This window comes from Garra rufa, chromosome 21, assembly GCF_049309525.1.
Source record: "Garra rufa chromosome 21, GarRuf1.0, whole genome shotgun sequence".
In the NCBI taxonomy this organism is placed as follows: Eukaryota; Metazoa; Chordata; class Actinopteri; order Cypriniformes; family Cyprinidae; genus Garra; species Garra rufa.
The window spans coordinates 29,758,313-29,766,482 of NC_133381.1; positions in this window are offsets into that span (position 1 = coordinate 29,758,313).

Consider the following 8,170-nt stretch of genomic DNA (forward strand, 5'->3'; position numbering starts at 1 on the left):
TAAGAAATTATGTTTCTTGAGGAAAAAAAATCAGGAATTACCTCCATATAATAGACTTCAATAGTGCCCCCAGCCCAGGAAGAAGGGTCTTATCTAGCAAAACGATCAGTCATTTTCTAAACAAATTGGCAATTTATATATTTTATAACCTCAAACGCTCGTTTTGTCTAAGTCTGACTGAACTCTGCTTTTTTCTGGTTCAACATGTTTAATACAGTTAGGGTATGTCGAAAAACTCCCATCTAGTTTTCTTCCCCAACTTCAAAATCGTCCTAGTTTTTCGACATACCCTAACTGTATTGATTCGGATTACACAAACTATGCATCTGCATCACAGAGACGAGACAAGACAAGCATTTGAGGTTAAAAAGTATGTAAATTGTCAATAAGTTTAGAAAATGACTGTTTTTGCTAGTTAAGATGCTTCTTTGTCGTCTGGGATCTTTTAGAGCCATTTGAAGTTGCATTTAAACTGCATTTAAACTGCATTTTGGAAGTTCAAACTTGGGGGCACCATTGAAGTCCACTATATGGAGATAATTCCTGAAATGTTTTCCTCAAGAAACATAATTTCTTATCGGCTAAAGAAAGAAAGACATGAACATCTTGGATGACAAGGGGGTGATTAAATGTTGTCTGGTGTCTGTAAATTTTGTTCTGGAAGTGAATTTCTCCTTTAAGAGCAGCGACGATCAGATGGTTTTTGTATTCATGATGAACGATTTCATCCTGAGTTCAGATGTCAGCTACACCTTATCGCACTATATAAAATCTCCAATTCTCATGTACATGCATCTCTTCTTCCAGTGAGCTGCTTTCTCTCCATCCCTCCCAGTCCCTGTTTTTGCCTCTCTCTCATCTGAGGGATTGTGTGAACCCATGGAATCGCCGTGACCGCGGATGCAGGCAGGGAGCCACGGCAACACTGGAATGTGGGGTGCCTGAACAGATAAGAGCTGAGAACCCAGCCAGGGAGAGGGAGCAAAGACAAGCAAGCGAGAAGTAATAAGTACACAGGATGGTGTATATGGCACGACAGGACAGAGTTAGACAGAGAAGTGCTAGGAAGAGACGAATGGACACTGACAAGACAGAAATGAAATCGCAGCACAGGGACTTGGAGACAAAAGAGGGAAGGTAAGAGAGAGGCCCATGAATGGTAAACCCTGAGAAAGAGCCAAAGAGAGCAGTGCAGTTGCACACACACTCATAACATGGGAAGCCAGCCTTATTCCTCTTTGCATTTCATTTACATCCCTGGCTGTATCGACCAATCGGATTGGGAGCAAAGCCCGAGGCTTAGGAGGGGAATAAAAAGACAAAAATGCCTTCGCTGCTCTCATCCCTCTCTGATAATACCCCCTCTGTTTCTCCATTCTCCTCCGCACCCGGAGAGAAGTAGATACTGTCCGAAATGCCATAGCAGAAGCGACACCTCCGCTCCCTGCGCTTTGCCGATAGACCTCGCCAGCGGCAGGCCTGAAAAGGGGGCTTTAGCTGCGGGGCCAATCTCCTCTACTTCCTCCTGCTGAGGGAGTGGAGGAAGGGATGGAGGACTGCGGAGGAGGGTGGAAGGGATGGGGACACAATATGTGAAATTGGCTATAATGTGCGTGTCACATTACAGACTGCAAGAAATGAAACTTGTCCAGTGTGGAAGATCGCTCTCTGTTTAGACCGAAGAACATGCTTTTCTGACACTGTGTCTGAAACCGAAGACAGCTGCCTTGCTTGCCTCGCTGCCCAGTCCAACTCGCCCTAACACACTTGCTTGTAAGTTTCAAGATATCCTTAAAGGGACAATTCATGCAAAAATTAAAATTACCTCATTATTTACTCACCCTCAAGTCACCCTAGGTATATGTACATGACTTTCTTCTTTCAAATGAATACAGTTAGCAGGTATATTACAAAAATGTCCTGGCTCTCCAACTTATAATGGCAGTGAATAGTGGTTGAGATTTTTGAAGCCCAAAAAAGTGCATCCATCCATCATAATAAGTACTCCACACCGCTCCAAAAGGTTTAATAAAGGCCTTCTAAAGTGAATAGATGCATTTGTGTAAATAAATATCCATATTTAAAGAGTTAGTCCACCAAAAAATGAAATGCTTGCTTATGAGAGAGTGGCAAGAATGTGCTAGTCTCGCGAGAACCAAGTTTTGTTTACAACAAAGGAAAACCAGTCCTCTTGGCTTATATTGAAATCGTCCGACATTTTTCTTTAAAAAACCTATGTTTTTTTTTTGTACTTCTAATTTGTGACCGGTGTTTTGTTTTGCTCTCTCCTCTGTGATTCCATGTTTGTCACTTCTCACCGGAGCTTAGGCTACGCCTACATCATACACTGGAACGCCATTCTTTCATGAACACGCATACGACAGTTACAAAGTTTTAAATATGGATATTTTTTACACAAATGCATTGCTTCACTTCCGATGGAGCTGTGTGGAGTACTTTCATGATTGATGGGTGCACTTTTTTGAGCTTCAAAATCTTGACCCCCATTCACTGCCATTATAAAGCTTGGAAGAGCCAGAATATTGTTTAATATAACTCCAACTGTATTCGGCTTGATAGAAGAAAGTCATAAACACCTGGCTTGAGGGTGAACAATAAATGGGGTCATTTTCATTTTTGGGTGAACAATCCTTTTAAATCCTTAAAAATATCATAGCTCTATTCAGCTAGATGTGTTTGTTTAGGGTTGGAGAAAGTGGCCTTTCTGGACCAGGATGGCACATCCCTGTCCTAAGGTAACTCAACCAAACATCTCAGAAACTGTACTGAATCTATTTATGTCAAAAGAAAACCACTGTTGGAGATCCAGCCTGGCCCTAATCTTATCACCCTAGTGTAACCCTTCTGTTTATGACCCCACAAACAAGCCCTAAACCCTCAAGATCATCTGCCACACCATCTCACCATCATCCCTCTTCTTATAGTCGGCCTTCTCCATCTCTTCATCCCTCTCTTTAATAAACCTCTGAACAATGGAAGGAGATATGAGAGGGATTATGCAGAGGCAGGGATTAGGTCTCTCTCCATGTTTCTGGATTGATTCTTGAACCTTTGTTTAATCCCTGGCCCTGGACCCACATAGCTGTGGTTGACTGTCTCAGGTGGTTTGCTGGAAGCTGGTTGAGGGGTTGAAGTGATGAAAACTCTGGCTGCTGTACTGGGGGTGACACTGAACGGCTCATGCCTGTGGTGGTCTTAGTGTCTTTGGGAAGCCCTGATAAGAATGAGGCCATGGAGCTATTGAGGGAATAGATGGATGGAATTCACTGGCTTACAGTGCTTCTAGACAGTAGGCTGGGTCTCTTTGGTGATTTAAATGTAGGTTATGTCTATGAGTGTGGTCGAATTTCAAAAAGAAATTAAGGTTTTTGAGGAAAACATTCCAGGATTTGTATCCATATAGTGGACTTCAATGGGACCCAGTGGGTTGAAGTTCCAAATTGCAGTTTCAATGCCACTTTAAAGGGCTCTACACAATCCCAACCAAATAATAAGGGTCTTATCTAGCTAAATTGTAAAAAAAAAAAAAATGTAAAAATTTATATACTTTTACATTTTGCACAAGCTCAACACACATTATGTAGTCACTTTGGAAAGGTCACATGTGATGTAGGCAAAAGTACCAACCCAATGTTTACGAAGCGAATGCGCAAAGAAAGTCAATCCCCAATTGCAAAAAAAAGGTAGAGGAGGAGTTGGAGGAGAAAATGAGATGAATAACTAACTGCGTAAGACTTCTCCAACATGATTACTTTTTTTGAAAATGGCAGAATGTTTAGTTACGTAATACTCTTATTCCTCAGTTCGGATTGTGTAGAGTCCTTTGAGGCTGCACTGAAACTGCAGTTTGGACCTTTAACCCGTTGAGTCCCATTGAAGTCCACTATATGGAGAAAAATCCTGGAATGTTTTCCTCAAAAACCTAAATTCCCTTCGACTGAAGAAAGAAAGACATGAGCATCTTAGATGACATGGGGGTGAGTAAATTATCAGGATTTTTTTATTCTGGAATTGAACTAATTCTCCAATACAACTAAACATGTAGAGTTTGATCACCTCCACTCAACCAATTTAATTCCCAAAAGACCCCTGAATTTTCATTTCATTTTCAGTGTATAGAGAATCAAACCAAGGTATGTTTTGTGTTGATACTTTCTCTCTCCAACCTATGGTGCTCCCACCAGCTCAGAAGGTTTAGAGAGTGGCAATAACTAAAATTTACAGGGCCTAGGACAATAGCTGTATACTGTACTATAGGTAGGTCCTTCTCCCTGGTTCATCATTTATAAAACATGCAGACATACAGTTTTCCCAGGAAGTTTCTAGAGAGTCTGAATATCTTGATTAGCTGGTTCAGGTGTGTGTAAGTGGGGTTGGAGCCAAGCTCTGCAGGACAGTGGTCCTTCAGGAACAAGTTTGGACACCATTGTCTTATAATAAGATCTTGATCAGGTGTGTTTGATTAGGGTTGGATTTAAAGTCTGCAGGAGTTGGGATGAACAGTACCATAGAGAACTGTATCATAGAGAACCTTCTTTGGACCTCCTAGTTTGGACATATTGGGATTGATGTATTACATACACATAGGGAACACTTTAGGAACTTAAATTTTAGAACCTATATGTAACCCTGGACCACAAAACCAGTCTTAAGTAGCATGGGTATATTTGTAGCAATAGCCAAAAATACATTGTATGGGTCAAAATTATTGATTTTTCTTTTTTTGCCAAAAATGATTTACAAATACTGTTTAAAGGCACAATATGTAAGATTTTTTTATTTAAATATCCAAAACTTGTGTACTTACATTACTCCCAAATGTTTCCAAGAATGTTTAAGTCCAGAGAAATAAGAATTTAAGTAGTGTAACGGGCCATGTCATTGTGTCGCCTGCCAATGTTGTCATGGAAACATGGAAACACTAAAGACGCTTTATTTTGTTATGCATTGTAGCATTGTATTAGACAGGTGACGAATGCACAGAGTAGCATTATAACAGAACTTTCAACACACTCAAATGTATCTAGTATAATAAAACAGTGCTGTTTTACCTCGCATACGCTGACTGGAAGGAGCGGAAGTAGTCGACTGTGGCATTATAAAAGCTTTGCTGCTTTTAAGCCATGTGCAGCCTCGTTTAGCTTCCACAGCTTTCAGCCCCACCCTGCTTTATACTACAGTGACGTTAATACAATTTTAGTATATTAGCTCATCCATGAACATGATTTCTTAGCAAGCTCCCGTCAGATAGAATTGGCTGTGGGGATGAAGACGACAACTCCCATGATTCCACATTTAATCACAGCGTCATCAAATTACGCCTTTGTTTCATTGCTTTTTTTGAATATGCGCTCTCTAGTGGACGAAAATTACATATTGTGCCTTTTAAATGCAGCCTATATGTATCATCTGTATATACTTATTTATTTGTTCAAATGTGTTAAGACCATTGTGATCCTTTTGGAATATCAAAAGAGACTAAAGACACTATGACCAACAGCCGTTTCATAACAGATCCTTTAGCTTTGCAGCTTAACAACATAGAATAGCCTCATTTTCTGATACTTGTGTAGATCTATTTAAATAATGGTGAGGTAAACTCACAAATTAAACACCTTTATGAATGCCCGCAGGCTCTCAAAAAAGACGTCTCATTGTACAGAATCAACCCTCAGAAAGGGTGAGATGATATCTTACCTTTCATGTGATGAGTTGCTCTAAGTGAGTGGATGTGTGTTTGTGTATGTGCCCAGAGCAGTGTTTCCAATTAAACGGACCTGTCTTGCTTCTCCCTCCGGTTCTAATTTTGTGCCACATTAAAGGAGTGCGACGCCATTGAGGACACAGAGCCACATTTTCATAATTTGCTGCCTCAATGTGCTTGCATCCCCTTGCATCTGTGGCTGTGAATGCATGCCTGAGGAAGAGGCACAGCCACCATCCACTGAGAGAGAGAAACAATATTCACATGTAGCTGCAATATCAAGTATGTTTTCTTTAATTTACTGGACTATAATGCATTTAAATTTGTTTCTAATTCACAAGACATGTTGTAGCACCTTTCAAGCTCTTGCCAAATGATTGGAACTTGAAGGGTTCACCCAACATTCCCAAAAGAGTAACATGACAACATATTCAAAGAGAACCCATGGATTTGATGCTTTCCCTCTTTCGAATAGCAGTACAAATGAGCGCTGGAAATCTGAAGCCATATGATAACTTTTTGTGAAGGGCAGACTGCAATTTATGTCAATAACAAGTGGTATTTTGAATACGCAGAATTGCGAGTGACATTTGAAAATTACACTGGAGTGGGAAATTGACCAGTTTCGGAAGAATTTTAATTTTTTCTAAACTCTCAGAATATCAAATCGTGTTTGGATCCAAACAGCATTTTTAATAAAATACCAAGTCCAGCTTGTTCATTACAGTCAATCAATGGATTAACTTGGAAGGTTACCGCATACTGTAGTTTCATTGGTTTACAATTCATATTGCAACAAACATTTAATCAGGGATTGCTTGGTTGACACTTTTTCATCATTTCTTGTGGAAAATATTTGTGAAGGGCTTAAACGGATGAATCACGTTTTGAAAAGTTTACATTTCCACCCTGACAGACAGGAGCTAATCGCAGTATTGGGGGAACATTGGGAAAATGTTTCATAATGGGCAGACACCGGCTAATCTAAAAAGCTCCCCATTTACAAATGGAAATCCCAGGATCCAATTGGGCTAATGAAGAGAGTTGAGCGGGATAATACGATGTGCTGTAATGCTGTGTAAGAGGCCTGTAATGTTGTGTTGGTGGTGAAGCCTGTGTGCTGTGAGTTGTGTGACTGACTGGAGAGACTTCCAGAGCCTGAAGGTCTGGCTGCGGCTCTCAGCGCCTGCCTCAAGAGACCTCTTCCTGGTAAGATCTGTCTTTCTCACCCTTCTGGAGGAGGAGGGAATTCGGCATGCTGAAGTGGTTCAGAATGGACTCTCCTCTGATCTCTTGCCCCATCCTTTCCTACTGTTCTCCATCTGTTTTTCAGTTTCAGATGTGGGTTCGAACTGAAAATTAGCTGAATGAGTCATTTTTAGTCTTAGTCTGTCTTGCTCTCGCTTGTCACGATTGCACTAGTTTCTCTAGTACTATACTGTGTTGGTATGATGGGAAAGTGATAGAATTAGATTGTAATAGCATGGTACCTTTCTATCCCTTTATTGCATTTTGTTTCTGTCTGCTTAGAGAATACTTAATAAATAGCAGATTTTGAGAGAGTTCCATATCTGTCTACTACAAAAGAAGATCCCATCTAACAGGGAACATTTAAAATGTTCTAGCAAGATTCTCTAAAAAGTTATGAACAACCATTTTTTCATTCAAACAAAACATTTGTTTAAAGTAGGCCTGTACGATTTGGACAACAAATCCATCATGATTTTTTTGATAAATTTTGCGATTTTGATTTTAATCACGATTTTGACACAGACATGCTTTAAAGTCATAAATGCATTCAGTGTGAATTTGAAACGTATCGATTGGGAGTATGCACAGGGTGTTTATTTTGAAATTGAGATTTTTTAACTTTTATTTGTATTTGCTGTGCGGCATCTGTCAAAAAATAGGCTAGACACCTATCTTTAATGAAGCGGCGTCAAAAGATGCTTCTGTGATGCTTCAAATGGTGCCCTTCCACTACAGCCTCAAATCTGAGGTCACTTCTAAAAACAATGTTTTTACATCCTGTTTGCGATTAAAGGAACACTCCACTTTTTTTGGAAATAGGCTCATTCTCCAACTCCCCCCGAGTTAATAAGTTGAGTTTTACCGTTTTGAAATCCATTCAGCCGTTCTCCTGTTCTGGCGATATCACTTTTAGCATAGCTTAGCATAGATCATTGAATTCTATTAGACCAATAGCATCGCGTTCAAAAATAACCAATGAGTTTCGATATTTGTCCTATTTAAAACTTGACTCTTCTGCAGTTATATTGTGTACTAAGACCGGCGGAAAATGTAAAGATGCGATTTTCTAGGCTGATAAGATTAGGAACTACACTCTCATTCCGGTGTAATAGTCAAGGAAGTTTGCTGCCGTAATATGTTGGGTTGGAGAGTTAGCCTATTTCCAAAAAAGTGGAGTGTTCACATTTTCTTTTA